This window comes from Sturnira hondurensis, unplaced genomic scaffold, assembly GCF_014824575.4.
Source record: "Sturnira hondurensis isolate 20B ecotype Veracruz unplaced genomic scaffold, ASM1482457v3 Scaffold0008196, whole genome shotgun sequence".
Lineage (NCBI taxonomy): Eukaryota > Metazoa > Chordata > Mammalia > Chiroptera > Phyllostomidae > Sturnira > Sturnira hondurensis.
In genome coordinates, this window is record NW_028080827.1 from 14,827,002 (window position 1) to 14,837,160 (window position 10,159).

At 40.9% G+C, this 10,159-nt stretch overlaps 1 long non-coding RNA gene across 1 annotated transcript in view; it reads right to left on the bottom strand.

Moving 5' to 3' along the window:
* LOC118992522 (uncharacterized) overlaps window positions 1–8,964 on the bottom strand; it is a 20,061-nt gene extending 11,097 nt beyond the window's left edge. The window contains exons 1-2 of the long non-coding RNA XR_005067642.1: window positions 8,955–8,964; window positions 1,330–1,341 (exon numbers count right to left, since the gene is read on the bottom strand). This is a non-coding gene — a long non-coding RNA (uncharacterized LOC118992522). The remainder of the gene's footprint in view (window positions 1–1,329; window positions 1,342–8,954) is intronic.
* Between the last annotated feature and the right edge of the window lie 1,195 nt (window positions 8,965–10,159).

Below are 10,159 nucleotides of genomic sequence, written 5' to 3' on the forward strand. Positions count from 1 at the left end.
TATAAAGGAAAGAATAAACAAATGGGATCTCATCAAAATAAAAAGCTTCTGCGCAGCTAAAGAAAACAGCATTAAAATAAAAAGACAACCAACTGTATGGGAAAACATATTTGCCAATGATACCTCAGACAAAGGTTTAATCTCCAAAATATACAAAGAACTCACACGACTTCACTCTAAGAAGACAACTAACCCAATTAAAAAATGGGGAAAGGGCTTGAACAGACACTTCTGCAAGGAGGACATACAGAGGATCCAGAGACACATGAAGAGATGCTCAATATCGCTTGCTATCAGAGAGATACAAATTAAAATTACAATGAGATACCACTTTACACCGGTGAGAATGGCTATCATAAACAAAGCAATAAACAACAAATGTTGGAGAGGGTGTGGGGAAAAGGGGACTCTTGTCCACTGTTGGTGGGATTGTAGACTGGTACGACCATTATGGAAAACAGTATGGAATTTTCTCAGAAAACTAAAATTGGACTTGCCTTTTGACCCAGCAATTCCACTGCTGGGATTATATCCTAAGAACCCTAAAACACCAATCCCAAAGAACATATGCACCCCAATGTTCATAGCAGTACAATTTACAATAGCCAAGAGTTGGAAGCAACCTAGGTGCCCATTCGTAAATGAATGGATCAAAAAACTATGGTACATATACACAATGGAATTTTATGCTGCAGAAAGAAAGAAGGAACTCCTACCTTTAGCAACATCATGGATGGAACTGGAAAGCATTATGCTGAGTGAAATAAGCCAGGTGTTGAAGGACAAATACCATATGATCTCACCTTTAACAGGAACCTAAACAGCAAAACAAACAAGCAAGCAAAATATAACCAAAGACACTGAAATAGAGAACAGGCAGACAGTGACCAGGGGAGAGAAGGGAGGGAATTTCAGGGGAAATAAGGGAGGGATTTAGAGGAACATATATAAAGGATACATGGACAACAACAGAGAAGGGTGGAAGTGGGAGGGAGGGGGGAAGCACGGGGGTGGAATGGGTTGGGAGTAATAGACAGAAAACTGTACTTGAAAAATAATTAAATAAAAAATTGAAAAAAAAACTCTACCTTGTTCCCTGCCTTGGAGGAATTCACACTGTGCCATGGGAAGACAGATGGGTACCTCACAAGGTTCAGTGGCATGTTAGAGCGCACAGCAGCAATCTACACAGTACACAATGCAGCCTACAGGAGGTGATGGTCAGTTCTGAAGATTTGAGAAAATCTGAGCCAGGGTGAGACAAATGACAATACAGCACACATGTTTGGGATAATAGAAGCTTAAGGCAGAGCCTCTGTCCAGCACTACCTCATAGCCAGGCTATAGAAGCATAATAACTGCAAATGAAACAGAAGCAATAGTGGGAGACAATGCAATGATTAAGAAACAGACTAAGAGACACAGACACTGACAGCATCTCAAGAGCTAAGAAAAGAGCTGAGTGAAATTTGGAGGGGGCAGAGAGCGCTTCATGGAGGAGACTAACTCCAAATAAGACCTGGAAAAAAATAGAAGTCAAGTTGATAGAAGGAAGAGACAAGAAACATTTAATGCAAAAGAAAAAAAAACAGATAAAAGGCAACAGTGAAATTTCTCATTAAGCAAAGGTGAATTAAGCCTCTAGGGGCATCCACACTTCTGGCATCTCTGGGCCACAGTGGAATAAAAAATGTTGTCTTGGGCCATACACTAAATACACAAACACTAACAGAAACTGATTAGCAGAAAAAATGTTTTTAGTAAGCTTACGATTTTGTGTGGTGCCGCATTCATAGCCATCCTGACTGCACATTGGACATCCTGAGTGTGGCAGGAAGTTTGCCTGAAACTTGAAACAAAAGATAAGGATGAACTTTCTGTCCTCAAGGAGTACATGTTCTAGAAGGAATGGTTCTGTCTACTGATCAATAATGACCACAGGATAAACAGATCTCTCAGAGGCATATGCGAAATGCATTGTGAGCACAGAGGATAGAGGAAGACCAGTAATGACTAGGGTGAGGATATGGGCAATGGGGTGGGAAGATTTTATGGGTCATGAAGGAAGAGTAGCATTTCTACAGTCTGACCAGGTGCAGGCAGGCAGATCCATTCCAAGCACAGAACATGGCCTCAAAAAGAGGGTTTGTCCATGGATAGTAATGTGCCTGTAGCAGAGATTCATGCTGGTGTGAATAGGCACAGGCAATTAGAGATTTAAAAACTCCAAGCAGAAGAGTTTACATGAAATAAAATAATCAAGGAAACCCATAGCATAAATTAACATCATATGGAATGCTTTTAGATGTGTTGCGTATGGAATCCAGAATTCACTTTCTCATTTGGGGGCCTATCAGAAAAGAAGGTGCATTGCCAGTATGGCTTAAAACTTTGGAAGGGAAAGTGTCAGTCAAGTTAGAGTGCAAGGGGCACTTTCCATCTCAGATCTCAGCTAACCACTGTAGCACACAAAGCTGGGAGTTGCAGAAGTATAGGCAAATACAGAAAAAATTAGAAAAAGACATGTACAGTAGAGAGGACAGTTAGGAAGAAAAGACATAGAAACTTTAATTGTAAAGTTAATTGCAGATGAAAATCCAGGTACCGCTTCCTGAAAGGTACCTCTTCCAAAAATATAAAATTTTGGAAATTTTTCTTGGATAAAAAAAGGTACTTTTACTACCTTTTTCCAAGTGTGTTTGTGATTTAGCCATAAACAATTATAAATGAAAGATTGATAAATTAGACCTCATAAAAATTTAAAATGTCTGCTGTTCCAAAAATACTTGTAGAAAAAAATAAGCCACAGACTGGGAGAAAATATTTGTAAAACTCTGCTAAACATACCTGATAAAGGGTTTTTATTTATAACATATAAAGAGTAAAAAGAATACTCACAAGTCACTGAGAAAACAAATGACACAATTAAAAATGGACAAAAGATTTGAACAGATGCTTCACCAAAAAAGAGGTATGGATGACAAAAAAGCAAATGAAAGGATGTTAAATATCATTAGTCATTGGGGATATGTAAATTAAAACTAAAAGATAGCACTATACACTATTCTAATGGTCCAATTTTTTTTAAATGACAATACCAAAGGCTGGTGAGTATGCACACAGCAAATGAGACTCTCAGAGGTCACTGGTGGAAATGCAAAAGGGTACAGCACTTCTGAAAACCAGCTTGGCAGTTTATTGTAAAGGTAAACTTATTTACCATATGACCAGCACTTCTGCTCCTATGTATCATCCAAGAGAGATCAAAGCATGTGCCCACATAAAAACCTATATACACCACAATGAGATACCACTTTACACTGGTTAGAATGACCATCATAAACAAAACAACAAACAGCAAATGTTGGAGAGGTTGTGGGGAAAAGGGGATCCTAGTTCACTGTTGGTGGGATTGCGGACTGGTACAACCACTATGGAAAACAGTATGGAATTTTCTAAGAAAACTATAAATGAACATGCCTTTTGACCCAGCAATTCCACTGTTAGGAGTATATCCTAAGAACCCTGAAACACCAATCCAAAAGAACCTATGCACACCAATGTTCATTGCAGTACAATTTACAATAGCCAAGAGTTGGAAGCAACCGACATGCCCATCAGTAAATGAATGGATCAAAAAGCTATGGTACATTTACACAATGGAATTCTATGCAGCAGAAAGAAAGAAGGAGCTCCTACCCTTTGCAACATCATGGATGGAACTGGAAAACATTATGCTGAGTGAAATAAGCCAGGCAGTGAAAGACAAATACCGTATGATCTCACCTTTAACAGGAACCTAAACAACAAAACAAACAAGCAAGCAAAGTATGACCAAAGACACTGAAATACAGAACAGGCTGACAGGGACCAGAGGGTATAGTGGAGAGAATCACAGGGGGAAAGGGGAAGGATTCACAGGAACAAGGATAAAGGACACATGGACAATCACTAAGGTGGGGGGTGGAAATGGGAGGGAGGTGGGGAACACTGGGGGGAGGAGTGGGCAGGGCTGGGAATATAAGACAGAAAACTGTACTTGAACAATAATTAATTTTTTTTAAAAAAACCTATATACAAATGTTGATGGAAACTTCATTTACAATCACCAAAAACTGGAACCAATCCAAAGGTCCATCAGCTGGTAAATGCATAAAGGATAAACCAACTGTGGAACACTCACACAATAAAATACTACTCAGCGATAACAAAGAGCAAACTACTGGTGCATGCAACTACATAGATAAATCTCACATTCTGCACAGCGAAAGGCGCCAGAGGCAGTTTCCTCAAAGGCAGAGCTGGAGCTTGCAGCTGTGTCTCTGGACATGTAGTCCATGCCTCTTCCCAAGTGACCACCACTGACTGTCCTTAGATGTGGCCTTGAATGAAGTGCGGCAGAGATCTTAAAACAGGCTTTCTAACCCCCTAAGAAACACAGCAGGGGAGCTTTGAGTTTCTATACAGAAGGAACAAAGGCATGGCAAACTGAGTGAAAAGGGGGTCTGGGGGTGTATATTGAAGTTACATTTCCTAGCAAGCACACTGTTTTTACTCAAGGTTGCTTAACACAGATCAATAAAAATAGCTAAATCTCCCGAGGTTGCTTGATTCACTTTAAATAGGATGAAAAAATTGTCCAACGTCCATACCAAATTAGATTTTTGAAAAATCGGGGATGGCCTGGAGAGGTTCAGCCACCACATGGCTCCCTCACTGCAAGTCAGCACCTGCTGCATTTGCCTAAAGAACAAATGAGCCGCCTTCCCCTGAAAAAGCAAAGCTCTCTCCTCATGCAAACTCCTCAAAGGAAGAGAATCTCCTGGGCAGAAGGACCTCATACAGGGATGCGTACAGCTTCAAGTACCACAAATATTTGAACGCCTTGATGCTGACCCAGACCTTGAGGGGACTCAGAGAAGGACTGCCGCTAACAAAAAGAATGTCACCTGCCAATGGGTTTCTCAGAAAACATTAATTCCTTTCCCTCCTACAGCATCTGAGGGAAATATTTTATAAATTAAAATGTTTTCCCCAAAGAGACCATTTCTTCATCCCATTTGATTATCCAGGAGGTTTTAAGCACCATAGTTTAAAGGGTTCACTAGAATAAATTTTTGAATCAAATGGCTATGAAACCCCAGAGGGCTCCCAACTGCTTTACTCTGGTAGCACACCATGAGCAACTGGAATTAAAATGGAACCAGAGAAGATAATCTATGCAAAGATAAAGCCAGCTGAAAGGTAAAAATAAATGGAAACTAGTCATCCACACAGTAGAACATTCACAGCTCCAGGAAAATATCAATTAAAAGTATTAGCTGCAAATATTTCCTGAGGAACTCACACTAAAATCCCCCACTGTGTCTCTTACTATTTACCTAGGCGTTTTAATTTGTGCCTTATGCAAAATGCTTTTTTTTTAGAGTTTTGGTTTCCCATTTACTTTATTCCTCTCCAGGCAGAGTAATGACTAGATGTTTTAAAACATATGAGTGTTTTGACAACTGAGAATAAAATAAGTGAGTTAACTCTTTATTACTAACGAACCCTATAATTTGGTAATTTGGCACTCAGCTGCCTTCAATGAGAATTTAGCTTAGCTGAACATCAACCAGATACTGTGCTAGGCACCGTGGGTAAAATAAATAAATAAATAAATAAAGGCACAATTCTGTTTTAAGAAGTTCCTGGTCTACAGAAGAGTGTGGGCATGCAAACAAACTGTCATATTTCATGGTAAGTGATACAGCAAAGGAACAGACATGGGGGAGGAAATGAGTAGCTCTGTCTATAGAGTCTTTGAAACTGTCTACTAAGCCTGCCATTTGAAGGACGAGCATTAATTCCCCCAAGTAAACAAGGTTGGAAGGGCACTGCAGGAAGAGGAAACAGCATGTGGGAAGGATGAGAACTGTTGACAGCATGATGCATCTCAGGGATCACAAAAGCTTAGATATTGTAGGACGTCAAGTACAAAGTAGAAGAGGAATATGAGAGGAGCAAGCCGAGATCAGATCACAAAGTACTTTGTCTGCTGTGCCGAGGAAGGCAGATCTCACTGGTAGGAAATGAGGGCACTTGGGCAATGGTTCTAATAGGACAGACATAATCGTATTTCAATCATATAAAGATTACTTTATCAGCCAAGGAAATCTCAGAGCTAAACAAAAGCCCATGACAGCCCAGCTGGTGTAGCTCAGTGGATTGAGCATGAGCCTGTGGACCAAAGGGTCACTGGTTCAATTCCCAGTCAGGGCACATGCCTGGGTTGTGGGCCAGGTGCCCAGTAGGGAACACATGGGAGACAACCACACACTGATGTTTCTCTTTCTCCCTCCCATCCTCTCTCTCTAAAAGTATTTTTTTTAAGCAGCCCATGACAGGGGGAAGAAGAAAAAGACGATTCAATGGAGAGATGGAAAGAAATAGAACCAGCAGCCTTTGGTGCCTGCATGGTAGTGTGACATAAAGAGAAGCAAAAATTTGGCTAAATCCCAAGTTTCTAAGTTCAGAGGCTATGTGGTTGATGGTGCCACCCCCCAAAAATGAAGAATACAGAAGGGAAACCAGGTGTTTGAGAGGTAAAAGGTGAAGGTGGGGAAGATGACTGTTCATTTTTAGAAAAACTGAGTTTTCAGTTTAGATAAAGATATCTGAAAAGTGGTGTTTAAAAACCCTACAGTGAAAAATCACAGAAGAAGGTAAGAAAAGTGGAAGACTAAGACAGACTCTGGAGAATGCCACCAGAAGATTGTGGGCAGGCTGGAGAGGCAACTCTGCAAAAGTGCTAAGAACAAGAGCAGTGGATCCAAGCTAGGGATTTTCAGATGCTCACTAGCTGACAACTCCTTTCCTCAAACAAAATCTCAGCTGAAGTCCAGAGTGTAAAACAGAACTAGGGTTGATCTACCAGAAGGAGCCCCAACAACCCTGTAGCCCACGGAATATATCCTGAAATGCACAGGGCTGAATGATGCTATAAGATTCAAGGAGCACAAACACTTCTCAACAACAGGAGGTCTAAGGCACAGACCTCCCCCAGACGTGTATAAAGAAAATGAAAACTAGATACTGTAGGTATGGTACTGCAAAAAAAGTGCAGGACAAATCTGGAGTTTGGTTCAATGCATATCCAACAACTATGAACATAGAGCAAAGACTATACGCACCAGAAAGAGGACTACCTCCTCATCTTCCATTGAAGAAACAGAGGTCCAGAGTTACGTAGTTGATAGTCAAGTTAGCTGTCCTAAGTCATAAAGAGAGTGGTGAGTGAGAACGAAACTTTTCAGTATTCTTATTACTTTATTTAGTCTATTCCAATTACCCTGGAATATAACCTGAAACTGAAACTCAAACCCAAGGTAGAATGAGCAATTCTATCATAAGCACTCTTGGGGGTAGGGGCTCTGGGTTTTGACTCCAATCACTGTGCCAGAAGAGCTCACTAAATGCTTTCTCTTTGAATGGTACAGCAAATCTGAAAAGGACATTTGGGAACCTGGACTGCTCTTCTGAGGACAAGGGGGCTTTTGACCAGGACGGATTATTTTCATTCATTCAGCATTGGCCACCTAGTTCAGTTCCTTAAACTGAGATACATGGCACTGGAGGAATATTAAGACTTCTCTGTGTCAGCTGACAAAGCCAGCTAGAAAAAGATCACAGATAATCATCACAATAACATTGTGGAGTGTCAACCTTCTCTATATTCAGTGACTTGTGAGACTATCTGTGCCAAGATGACCGGGGCAGCTATGAAACCAGAGTGGCAGCTAGATCTCTGAACAAGTGGAGGTGGTGGGAACATGGCTGGGCATGGAGGGCCAGAGTATGACATTCCTCTTCTAAGCCATGTGCCTCTCACTGCTAAAAATACACTAAGAAGAGTTGACCATAATCTAAAAACTCTTGGAAATAGGAGGTGAGTCTGCAAGATTTATTATTCACCAACCTCAGGGGTCAGTCTGAGAGAAATACAGAAGAGGAAGGAAGAGAAGGCAAGCAACTTGCTTTTTAATTTATCTTGCTCTTCTGGATAGATTACCTTTTGGCTTGCTGCAGTACAATTCACCTTTAAGTTTGCTACTGGCAAATCATGTTAGTGACTTATGGCTTGCTATAGTTAAGCCCCCATAAAGAGCTCCCTCCTCCCCTTGTAGGTATGTGTGTTTCTCCTGTATAGCAGTGGATGGGAGATAAGGGATTTCAGACTTGGTCTGACATAGAATCTCCCACTGCAGTAACTAGAACCTTGACACAGACTATGGGGTAAAAAGATGCGGGGAGCACATAACTCAGTTTTTCACCCAAAGAAATCCAAGTCTCTTTCTTGTCCTGAGGCAATGTCAGAGGTCATTTAAATAGGCAGGCTAAAATGATCCAAAACAGAATCTGGCTTGGGAGAAGGAAGCTCCATTCTCAATGCTCCCAAGCATTACATGTGGATTTTGAGAATCAAGTATAAAACGGAGGCTGGCTAAAGACTGCTCAACTTTCAAAAGTCTCTGCAAGTAATGCAAATGAATTGACGCCCTCCTAATGCTGTTCTGGAATCTTGTTCATGGAACAGAATGTTCCGCAAGATTCCAGGAATTTCTACATCTGCAACCCAAGTACAAATAATTTTCTTGGTATTCTAGTCTTCATTCAGGAGGTGTTGGTTTTGGAGGTGGAGTCTATGGAAATTGCTTATTGGTGGCTCTTTAAGATAAAGATGAACTGAAAGCTGAAGAGAGTCTCTCAATCCACCATAAAAACAGGTCTCAGGGAGGGTGTCAGGTTTTGGGAATGGTACATGAGGTAACACTTTTTAGAAAACCTAATGACAGAACAAGATCAGGATATAATCTTAGGCCAGTAAATTATGGTATTGAGTATGATAAAGTTTAGAGGCAACTATCAATAGCCAGGGTGTGGCTGTGGGTTATTCTGAGTCTTAGGAACAAAACCAACAGTTGATAGAGGAGACAGTGACATTTGGGTTCTCTGCCTTCTTAGGCATCTTTATCCAGTTGCCAGTTCTGTGGAGCTAGTTATAGCAAGACTGCCTACGGACTGGATGCAGTGTCCCAATCAGGCCTGGCCGTGCTTCTGGACTTGGCTTCAACAAAGAGGCGGGAGGAAGGGAATAGGATCTATATTGACAGAATTCAGCCTTTCTACCTGATCCATCCTTGGAGCCACTCATTAAAGTCCTACACCAGCTTAAACAGGCTGGGTAATAATGGCTAATCAAATATACATAACACATCATACATATATTCTTCAATTTAGTCTTCTCTACAATAGCACATGGGTATTATTTTCAACTCCATTTTATTTTTTAGGATTTTATTTCTTTGTTTGTTTGTTTGTTTGTTTGTTTATTTATCTATCTTTAGAGGGGAAGGAAAGGAGGCAGATATCAATGTATGGGTGCCTCTCGTGTGTTCCCTGCTGGGAACTGGCCTGCAACCCAGGCATGTGCCCTGACTGGGAATCAAACTGTGATCCTCTGGTTCACAGGCCCACACTCAATCCCCTGAGCTACACCAGCCATGGCTCAACTCCATTTTATAGATATTTTATGAGAAAATAGAGGCCCAGAAGGGTCAAATACCTTCCAGAGTTACATAACTAGTAGGTACTCTTCAAACTCAGGTTGGCCTAGCTTTAAACCTGTGCTCTATCTATTCAAGAAGGTGTAGGCACACAGTAGCTAGCCTAGGACACAAATCCAATGAACCGCATTTCTAGTGTTCTTCTGGGAGATTCCTATTAGCTCACTGTATTTGGCTTAACTTTCTTGCCTTTCTAATCTCCCTACCATTGTCAACAACAATCCACAACAAGAATATGACAGGAGGCTCCTGGTGGTGGGGCTGGCATGAAGGGTGGACCACAGAGGATCTAGGCACTCCTTTATATTGAATATATGCCCCTGAATGTTGAGCCCCAACCCCATAGTCCCCTATAAATAAGGAAAAACAATTTAATCAAATAAAAAGAGAAGCTGTATGCTGAGAAGCTAGCAAAAACAGGCAGAAAATGGAGCTACTTTAAAAAAGCAAGCACAGAAAACTGAAGGTGCTAGAGGGGAGGACAAAGGCATCTTTTCAAGATGTTTGTGTTATTTCAGTGATTATTCAACTTGATATATCATTTTTAATTGAAC